The sequence below is a fragment of the Hippocampus bargibanti genome, linkage group LG07 (assembly GCF_051943395.1).
Source record: "Hippocampus bargibanti isolate YZ-2025 linkage group LG07, ASM5194339v1, whole genome shotgun sequence".
Taxonomy (NCBI): Eukaryota; Metazoa; Chordata; class Actinopteri; order Syngnathiformes; family Syngnathidae; genus Hippocampus; species Hippocampus bargibanti.
Genome location: NC_142740.1, coordinates 25,086,180 through 25,097,644, shown reverse-complemented (window position 1 = coordinate 25,097,644; position 11,465 = coordinate 25,086,180).

Genomic DNA, 11,465 nt, shown 5'->3' with positions numbered 1-11,465 from the left:
CTTTCGTGTCGCTCAGAAACTTCTCCATAAACTTCAACTCGTCCAGAATTCTTCAGCCCGGCTCATCACCAGAACTTCATCCTTTCACCACATCACCCCCGTCCTCCAAGAGCTCCACTGGCTCCCGGTCAAATATAGAATCAACTTTAAAATTCTTCTTTATACATTTAAAGCTATTCATAACCTCGGCCCCCCCGTACCTATCTGACCTTCTTCAAATTTTTATTCCCTCTCGTTCCCTCAGATCCTCTTCCTCCCTCCACCTCTGTCTCATCACACGGTTGATTGAGGTTCATACTTTAACTCCTTCACTGCCAGACATGTAAAAATGTGTCCACTCCAGTGCCAGGGTTTTTGTCACTGTCACTTGAATTCCAGGACCCACAGAATATTGAGCTTTAGGACTATATAAGCATTCAGTACAGTATTAGAAATCTGACACGCTCTTCTCTCATCAGAAAAAAAGAGGTAATTCCTAAATTATGTGGGTCTGAAGTTATATGAGCTTGAAATGGGGGCAGCTGTACAAAATACAATCCAATACATACATATTGGTTTATGTAGTGCTTTAACAACAGCTGAAGCTGGAACAAAGCACTAATATGGAAAAAAACGAAATGCTGCCCCTTGTGGAAAATAAAAAAACATTGCCAGAGGCCACGGCCAGCACTTTATCTGCACCCAAGCATGAAAAAAAAAAAACCCGAACAAATTCGGAAATGGCGCTCCATGTCAAAATGCTGAATAAATTTGTGAATGGCAGTGAATGAGTTCAAGTCATCCCAGAATGCAGGCATCAGATGGGGGTGTTGAGTTGAAGGTCCTAAAAACTTTTCTCTTCTCGTCTCGTGGTTCCTAGGGTGCCATGTCACACGATCAAATGCTCGCTAAAAGGTCATGACCTTTCACCCTGTTGTATAAGTTTCTAAATTGATGCCCGCCTCGCCTCATGCGTGGGCTGATTGACTGGCACCAGAGGACCCAAGCGCGGCGGCAACGGCGCTCCAAAACGGCCGTCAAGACTCTTGCCTGTCTGTCGCCGTATGCTAATGTTGGCCTTTAAACAAATTCACCAAACAATACCCGCAGCCTGGTGTGTTTGTTCACTTGCATAAATGCATATGATTCCCGTTCTGTGGCGAGTATTTGCTCTGCCCTAGACAACAATGCGCCAGAGTTAACGCTCTAAAGTTCATAGAGTCTATTAATTTGGAGACATGTGAATAACATCTCGGTGTTTGTTCGACCTGGAGGCACGCTTCATACATAATGAACCAACAGTCCAGGTTTGCTTTATGGACGTGACTTTTGAATTGAAAAGACGTCTCTTGTTTCCCCGACTTGACTAAACTGGAAATGCCAGGAACCACACACGCGTCGTGTGGCGCATGGGCAGAAGACAACAAAATAAATAAACAAATGACAAGTGACAGATGTTAAGCGTTCTCATTCTTGAGTCAAAGAGCAGATTGAAAGCATGTGGCGGACCGTCAAGGCCTGCAAAGCCTTTTATGCTGACCTATCTAGCTGGCTATACATTAGCTGTCTGGGTATCTGGCTAGCTATCTATTAGCTATGTATTAGCTAGCTATCTCGCTGGCTATCTAGCTGGTGATCTAGCTGGCTGTCTAGCTGGCTATCTAGCTGGCTATCTAATAAATAATAATAATAATAATAATACAGTAAAGTCTCGTTATATCGATATTCAAGGGAGTCCGAAAAAATATCGATATAACCGGGACTATCGATATATCCGACCCTGTTTGCATGTAATTTTCTCCGTGCGTGCATAGAAATAGTATCAATATAATCGGGACTATCGATATATACGATATCGATATAACGAGACTTTACTGTATTAAGGACACTTTACAGTCACAGACAAGCATAGGTACTGTAATAAATAAAGTACAATCAATTAGCTATGTATTAGCTAGCTAGCTTTGTATCTATTTGAGTTAGTTCTGGGTTGAGTGAACGCTGGCGCGTGTGGCTGCCGCTGCTCACACACAGAAAAACATCTACAACAACAAAAAAAACAACAACAGATACTGTTAAGTGACCTGGAGAGTTTTGACAGGCGCTTAAAAATGAAATGGATTATGATTATTAAAAATATCTGAATTACAGATTAAAATTAATTACATTTTGTCTATGAATTCTTATTAAATAATTTCAAATTGTCGTTCAGCTTCCTTTCATGACTTTTCCCCTGTTGTGCTGCTTCCAGATGTGTGTTTTCGTATTTAAGCGTGACCAGGGTCAGAAATCTACCTGGACGCAAACTATGATTGGATTGTCACGAGCCGATAAAGCGCTGGTCAGACCTCTGGCAATATTTTTTCCTTTCTACGAGGGGGCAGTATTTGCCTTTTGTACAGCCGTACTGTACTTTATCGGTAGCGAGCTGCATAAGTAAATATATACAGTAAAGTCTCGTTATATCGATATCGGATATATCGATAGTCCCGGTTATATCGATATTTATTTCTATGCACGCACGGAGAAAATTACATACAAACAGGGTCGGATATATCGATAGTCCCGGTTATATCGATATTTTTTCGGACTCCCTTGAATATCGATATAACGAGACTTTACTGTATTTGTGTTGACTTAATAGCGGTTTTGTCAACCCACAATGGCTCCAGGAGGAGAAGAAATTGATTTGGTTGCAGATGTACTGTTAAAGCCATTTTCAAGACAGACTTTTCAAGAAAAAAAATGGACATCATTAAGAAAGGTCGGCAATCGATGAAAAGGTTTCTTCAGCCGTCATCTGTACTTCTTTGAAAGTGTCGGACGTTTCGCTCTTCATCCGAAAAGCTTCGTCAGACTTCTTAGATCGTTACCACGTTAGCTTAGTCATGCTGATGAGGTGATTCCAGAGCGAATGGGGCAATCAGGGCCAGTCATAAAACAGAAGAAGTACTCAGATTAGCTTTAGGGGGTTGTCCACTGCTTCCCTCAACCTTAGAGCAGGGACCTATCAAAGCAGACCTCTGTCCATTAGGGATATATACAGTGCCAGAGCTACCAGCACAATTTTAGTTCGCTGCCGAAGCTTTTCGGATGAGGAGCGAAACATCCGACACCTTCAAAGAAGTACCGATGACGTCTGAAGAAACCTTTTCATTGATGGACCACCCCTGTACGACAGCTTACACAGATGAAAGGTCAGAAAGCTATTTAATAATAATAAATTTTATTTATAAGCGCCTTTCAAAACTCTCAAGGTCACTTTACAGTCACAAGTAAGTTTTTCTGTGGGTGAGCAGCGGCAGCCACACGCTCCAGCGTTCACTCAACCCGGAAGTTAATAGATAGAAAGCTAACTAGCCAGCTAATATATAGCCAACGGATAGCTAGCTAGCCAACTATACAGCTCAATAGCTAATAGCAAGCTAGTTTGCTCAATTATAACAGGAACACGAAAAAATGGCATTTACGGGATAAAAAGACATCTAATCCGAAACGTTGGTGGTCGAGCACTTGGTGGGACGGTCCAGTTTGGAGACTTACTCCTATTATTATTATTATTATTATTATTATTATTGCCTAACTAACAGTACCCTCTAGTGGACTTTTAGTAGAACAGACCACACTTTTTTTCAGTCAGGATTGATTCAGACGTAGCACTACTGAAGGCCTAGCGATGAAATCCAAGGCCCGCCACTGGTAGAAGCACATCATAGGGATGATACAAACGGACATGGTTTACGACACCCCATAAACAATCACGAACACGCTGTTAAATGAACACTTCATTCGCACCTACCAAAAACAAGCTCCTGAATGCTAAAAGACAAGACTTTTACATTTCGAGCGTCGCTCTCATGAGATCGCACAGATTGTTGTGGTTTCACTTTTTTTCTGTGATGCGTCCGACACATTTTGATTTACGCACACTCTCAGCGCTCACCTGAAGGTGGTGGGTGGAAGTGGGAGGATGGAGTGTGTGTGTGTGTGTGTGTGTGTTTGGCTGTGGGCTCTGCAGACAGGGCGATCAAAGGCTCCTCCGTCTGTCTGCTAACGTAGAACAGACAATAGTAAAGAGGGCCCGCTTTGATTCCAGCTCACTTTTATTGATCACAGAGGAGCAAGGGATTGAAATGTGAGAGACAACCCTGAACCCCGTTCATCTTTCAGCTATTGCTTATATCCAGAAAAAATGGATCAATCAGACAAGTTCTTGTTTTAACTTTTTGTTTGTTCTAGAAAAAAAAAACAGGTGTGCTCCTTGGCTGTCGATCAGGTGATACCCCGACTGCTTTGGCTTGAGCACACAATGGCTCATGTTAAGTAAGTAAGACGCTTTAGTAAGTTAACATTGAAAACCTGTCGGGGGTTTTTGCTGACAGCCGTTGGCCTCTATCGTGATCTTTTATTGCTCCTCTGTTGCCTGCTCAGCAACCTTCGAACCAGACTTGGAGGATGCTTTGTTTCTTTCAGCAGAGGTCCGCGTAATGCGGGCACAGGAAGGTTTGGCTGCAGTTCAGAAAAGGAGCGTGTCAATGAGGAAAACCACCATGCACAACAGCCCTCGCCTCCTCTCTCGCTCTCTCTCTCTCTAACCTTCTCTCTCTCACCCTCTCTCTCTTGTTCTCATTCTCTTTCTCTATCTCTCACGCCATCTCTCTCTCCCACCTTCTTTCTCTCTCACACTAACTCTCTCTCTCACGCTCACTCTAACTCAGCCTCTCTTTCTTGCTCTCACTCTATATCTCTCCCCGACCCTCTCAGCCTTTTTCGCGCTCACTCTCTCTCACCCTGTCTCACTCTCCCTCTCTCCAACCTGTCTCTGACCTTCTCACTCTTGTTCTCATTCTCTTTCTGTATCTCTCAAGCCATCTTTCTCTCTCTCTCTCACACGCTAACTCTCTTACCCTCACTGTCTCACTCACACTCTCCCTCCTTCTCACCCTCTCTCTTTAACACTGTCACACTCTCTCTCTCCCTCCCTCTCTCACTGCCACCCTCTCTTTCTCGCTCTCACTCTATATCTCTCCCCCACACTCTCATCCTTTTTCGCACACTCTCTCACCCTCTCTGTCTCACACACACACGCACACACAGACCCTCATCTCGTCTCTGTCTTGACGACAGCAGCAACTGTGTTTAAATCCCTCATGAGACGCAAACTGCCTGGCCTAAATTTGAGACCTGCAATGAGTTTATCGTCTTGGCTTTTACTGTTATGAGGTGAGACACAGCACTACCTATGAGCTCAACTTGTGTGCAAGAGCGTTGTTTTGATTTTTAGTTGGCTGGTTGTAAAAAAAAAAAACACATTCACAACAAGTATGATGGTCATTAAAAGGGGAAAAAATAATGTTACATAATGAAGCGTGACTATACTAGGTAGCTTGAGAACGAATCTCCAGTGGGTGAAGAAAACTTGCAAACCATGCCTTTCAAGATGTCATTTGCTTTGTCCGAAATAGTAATTCAGAGTCTGACCATTTCTCGATTCCAACTGGCGCGGTGCCTTCATCTTTAAAAGTGACTCTTTAAGGCCTCTTGAAATTGTGCTGACAGATGTAGTTATTTGGGTGCAGATCATTGGCAGCTTTATGGGCAGAGTGCTTATTTCACTAGAGCCAAGCACATGAGAGAAAGAGAGAGAGGGAGAGAGAGAGAGAGAGAGAGAGACTGAGTGACAGAAAGACACAGAGAGAGACAGAGAGATACAGAGAGAAACAGAGACAGCGACAGACAGAAAGAAACAGACAGAGACAGCAAGAGACAGAGAGAGAGTGGGAGACAGAGACAGACAGAGAGAGACAGCGAAAGACAGCGAGACAGAGAGAGCGAGAGACAGCGAGAAATAGAAAGAAACAGAGACAGAGAGAGACAGCGAGAGACAGTGCGAGAAACAGAGACAGCGAGAGACAGAAAGAGAGAGAGAGAGAGACAGAGACAGCGAGAGATAGACAGAGAGATACAGAGAGAAAGACAGAGAGACAGAGAAAAAGAGACAGAAAGAAACAGAGAGAGAGAACGAGAGAGAGAGAGAGAGAGAGAGAGAGAGAGAGAGAGAGAGAGAGAGAGAGAGAGAGAGAGAGAGAGAGAGAGAGAGAGAGAGAGAGAGAGAGAGAAAGAGAGAGAGAGAGAGAGAGAGAGAAAACAAGAGACAGTGAGGGAAATACAATGGGAAGTCTGGATTAGCGCTGAACTATTGGAGAGTTTCAAAGGACATCAAACCTCCTGATGTTTTTCATCCCAAAAACAAACTGTTTTGCACAAATATCTAAAAGAAAGGGCATTTGTTCTGGCGGGTGGGACGGAGGGTGGTTTGACTTGGACTGCTTTTACTTTGTACATCAAATGTGGTAAAGAGTTTTCTGCTTGTGTTTCCACTGGGCAACGATCAGACTTCAGAGTGATGTGAAGTTGAAGGTCAATTTGACGTGACCTGTTATAAAGGCGGATGATGTACATTCCGCAGTAAACACTTTTTCGAATCACATTTTCTAATCTTCTCATTGTCACCTTGAGGAAAAAGACATTGGAAGGAAACTCTCGGAGTCAAGTGTGACCATGTTTGTGTGTACATTTCTTAAGGGCTGTCCATATTGCAAACGTCTGGAAAGACCCAGTGTTGGGTTCAGTTTTTTTCTGAACACATTTAAAGTACAACCAACAGCCATTTTTGTTTCCTAACTGACATCAGAAAAACGTTTCATAGCATCTAAAATACCCAAAACACGCAGGTTGATATTTTAGTCAAATCCAATAAAAATGACAGTGTCCCAAAACGACTTCAAAATGATGTCAGAGATGGCAAGTTTCAGAAGGTCCCGCCCCCTTGTTTGTGACATCACGCCAGGACATCTTGCCTTGCTCTAGAATCAAAACAATGGCTTCAGATTCGAGGATGTTTTCTTGTTACTCATCCAGTGATGAACATGATTCAAATAGTTCTGAAGAGGAAAGCATAAATGTTTGCAATCGATTAAAAAAGTCCTTCCGTGTCAGTTCGAGGCATCTTGACTGCAATGTAGCGTCCCAGAAAATGCACAAGATGGCGCCGAAGCTCCCTTGGAATTGGGCTTATTTGTCTGCTGGGAATTTGTGTCAACTAGTATCAAATAGTAGTCTTGGTGCAACACATAACGATTCACCATTGCATTATTTATGTGTTTTCCTTCTAATTGTGCCATCAGCACAGAGTTTTCAGACCAAATAAAGTGCCCAAAATGCATTGTGTGTCGCTTTCTCGGTCAGGGGCGTTCCTTCAGTGACGTCACGTCAGGAATCGTCACCAACTCGAAAACAAGACTTCCTGAATATTCAGCGCGAGTCTTAAAACGTAAAATATAAATTTATGCGGTGGAATCTTTGTAAAATACGCTCAGTAGAAGTCATTTGAAGCCATCTTACAAATTATGAACACAACTTGTCCGGAAGCGTCGGTTGTCCTTTAAGACACCATGTCTATCCAGCGCATAAGAGTTTTTAAAAATAGGCTTAACGGATGCCTCCGTCTTTAGTTTAGCCAGGCGGAATTTATACTAACCCTCCTGCAGCGGTGCCCATCAGACAAGGGAGGAAGAGTGCGTGGCTTTTAAGGGCGCCTAACTGCTTTAGTGAGCCACTTAGCTTTTTTATTTTGGCTGAGCTCACCGCAGGCTCCTTGTACTTTAGTGCCGTCCTGCCGGTTGCAGATTAAGGACATGCGGAGCACGAGTACATCATTACGACGGCGTATGTGTGCGTACACATGCTTATTAGGTGGGGTGTTTAGTATGTGTGTGCCTTCACATGTTTGCGTATCAGGCACAGTGGCGTCCGTGATGCCGGGTAGCCTGCCGGTGACTGAAAAAAAAAATGACTGCAAAGGAGAGCCTGATGTGAAATTCAAGACGTTTCCCCCCCAGGAGAGACCATCCTGACAAATACAGTCTCCCGAAAAACCGAGCGCGTTTCATTCTAAATATGAGTTTAACCTGTTTAAAGTTTTATCAGTTCAAACAATCGCAGCTTTCAAATGATGAACAGGACTGCGTCGCTGTTCCCGGTTGTGTTTGGAGACTGTCCCTGGTGATTCTTTTCTCCCAGCAAACTAATATGTTTGAAGCTCAGGCTGCCATCGTCAAGGATACGCCACAAGCTATGACAAATGTGCATTCAAGTATTGATATTGCAGGCTTCTAAAAACAAAACAAACAAACGGCAAGGGGGGTGGCGAAGGGTGTGTGTGTGTGTGTGTGTGTGTGTGTGTGTGTGTGTGTGTCGGGGGATATCAAGTCAATGTCCTCTGGAACGGTCCTATTTTTTCCCCTCTCAGAACACTTGAATATCACCTGGGACAAATGATGAACTGAGAAATTATCCAACTACTTTTTTTTTATAATCATACACAGACCCATAAATTATGCTTATAAATTACTAGAGATATTTAAACTCAAACCCTATTTTAAAGGACAACCGATGGTGCTGAATAGGAAATAACTGTACTGCCTGTAAAAAAAAACATATATAACATTTATTCAATACTTTATAGATGATGGAATAGAAATTAACTCATTCACTGCCACACATATGCAAAAATGTGTCCAATCCAGTGCCAGGGTTTTTGTCATTGTCACTCGAATTCCTGGACCCGCAGAAAATTGTTTTAGGACTACATAAACATGCAATGCAGCGTAAAAAAACGTAGACTCTCTTCTTTCATTCGAAAAAAGTTAATTCCTAAATGATATGGGTCTGGGGTTATATGAGCTTGAAATGAGGGCAGTGATATTGGTTTATATTGCGCTTTAAGAACAGCTGAAGCTGGAACAAAGCGCTAACGTGGAAAAAAAGGAAATGCTGCCCCCTCGTGGAAGAGAAAAAAAACATTGCCTGAAGTCTGGCCAACGCTTTATCAGCACTTAACCATGAAAAAAAACAAAACCCGAATAAATTTGGGAATGGCGCTGTACGTCATATTTTCAATTCCTGACTAAATTCGTGAATGGCAGTGAATGAGTTAACTGTGAGTATGCTAACATGTCGCATGCTAACAACAGTTGATAGTGTGCTAATGTCAACGTGCTAATGGAACCACCTGCTAGCATTTAGTATGATAACAGTGTTTCCCAACCAAAATGGAAAAAAGGCAAATGCTGCCCCCTGGTGGAAGAGAAAAAATACATTGCCTGAAGTCTGGCCAACGCTTTATCAGCACTTAACCATGAAAAAAAACAAAACCCGAATAAATTTGGGAATGGCGCTGTACGTCATATTTTCAATTCCTGACTAAATTCGTGAATGGCAGTGAATGAGTTAACTGTGAGTATGCCAACATGTCACATGCTAACAACAGTTGATAGTGTGCTAATGTCAACGTGCTAATGGAACCACCTGCTAGCATTTAGTATGATAACAACAGTGTTCCCCAACCAAAATGGAAAAAGGCAAATTCTGCCCCCTGGTGGAAGATAAAAAAACATTGCCAGGAGTCTGGCCGACGCTTTATCAGCACCCAAGCAAGAAAAAAAAACAATCAAATTTGGGAATGGCGCTCTACGTCATATTTTCAATTCTTGACTAAATTCGTGAATGGCAGTGAATGAGTTAACTGTGAGTATGCTAACATGTCGCATGCTAACAACAGTTGATAGTGTGCTAATGTCAACGTGCTAATGGAACCACCTGCTAGCATTTAGTATGATAACAGTGTTTCCCAACCAAAATGGAAAAAAGGCAAATGCTGCCCCCTGGTGGAAGACAAAAAAACTACCAGAAGTCTGGCCAACGCTTTATCAGCACCCAAGCAAGAAAAAACTAAACCCAAACAAATTCGGGAATGGCCTCATATTTTCAATTCCTGAATAAATTCGTGAATGGCAGTGAATGAGTTGAGTGTACAATTCTCTTATTTGGTCATAAAAAAAACCACAAAAATGATAACATTTGTCAGAAAGTGCTCAAGGTATTTAACTGGGTTATTAGTAATGATGGGCAAATGAGCACACTACTTGTCAAAAGTCAAGAAACACTAAATGTGATGCCGTTTTGTACACCTTGATGTAATTCCCATTTCAAAGAATGGACGCAAAGCGAATGGAGAAAAGTGCAGTAAAGATTTTCCACCACAAGATGGACTTAAGGCTGCACAGATGAGATGAGTCGTTTGCTTTGGAAAACAACTCCTCTCAACCTTTAACCTCAGAGCAAGCGTAATCAACATTATGTTTCTATACTTTTTGTGCACACAGGAGAGACGCAAGAAGCCGGGCTGCCAAATATCGCGTGTATTTATGCCAAATATTTACTCCTGTTTGTTTTTACTTGTCTGAAGCCTCCGTGGGAGCAATTCTTACCGCAGTGAAACTGAACAAGAGTCCCCATGGAGTTCATTATGGCGAAAGACCCTGCGCCCGGCCCGCCAACGGGGAATCGGAGGACCTGGAGACTGGCGCGGCGTGGTGTTGGCAATGGCGTTACTCAAGGGAGGTCAGACTTAAAGGACAACCAACACCATTTTTTTGTTTCCTAACTGACATCAGAAAAACATTTTACAGCATGTAAAATACCCAAAACACGCAGGCTGATATTTTTAGTCAAATGCAAAACACCAATAAAAATGAGTTAAAGTGTCCCAAAACTACTTGAAAATGACCTCAGAAAGTTTCAGTTTCAGTAGCTCCCGCCCTCTTGTTCGTGACGTCACGCAAGGACGTCTTGCCTAGCTCTAGAATCAAAACAATGGCTTCAGATTCAGAGAAGATGCTTTCTTTTTACTCATCCAGTTATGAATATGATTCAAATAGTTCTGAAGAGGCGGCCCGGTAGTCGAGTGGTTAGCACACCGGCTTCACAGTGCAGAGGTTGCCGGTTCGCGTCCCGGTCCGGCCTCACTGTGTGGAGTTTGCATGTTCTCCCCGGGCCGGCGTGGGTTTTCTCCGGGTCCTCCGGCTTCCTCCCACACTCCAAAAACATGCACGGCAGGCAGATTGACCACTCCAAATTGTCCCTAGGTGTGTGTGTGTGTGTGTGTGTGTGTGTGTGTGTGTGTGTGTGTGTGTGTGTGTGTGTGTGTGTGTGTGTGTGTGTGTGTGTGTGTGTGTGTGTGTGTGTGTGTGTGTGTGTGCACAAGATGGTGCCCAAGCTCCATTGGAAATGGGTTGATTTGTCTGCTGGGAATTTGTGTCAGCTAGTATCAAATAGTAGTGTTGGTGTAACACACAACAATTTACCATTGCGTTATGTGTTTTACTTCTAATTTCGCCATCAACACGATGTTTTCAGACCAAACAAAGTACCCAAAATGCATTGTGTGTCGCTTTCTCGGACAGGGGCGTTCCAGACGTGACGTCACGTCAGGCATCGTCATCAACTCGAAAACAAGACTTCCTGAATATTCGGCAAGAGTCTTAAAATGTAAAATATAGCTAAATGCCGTGGAATCTTTGAAAAATGCACTTAGTAGAAGTGATCTGAAGTGATTTTACAAATTATGGACACACCGCAGCCGT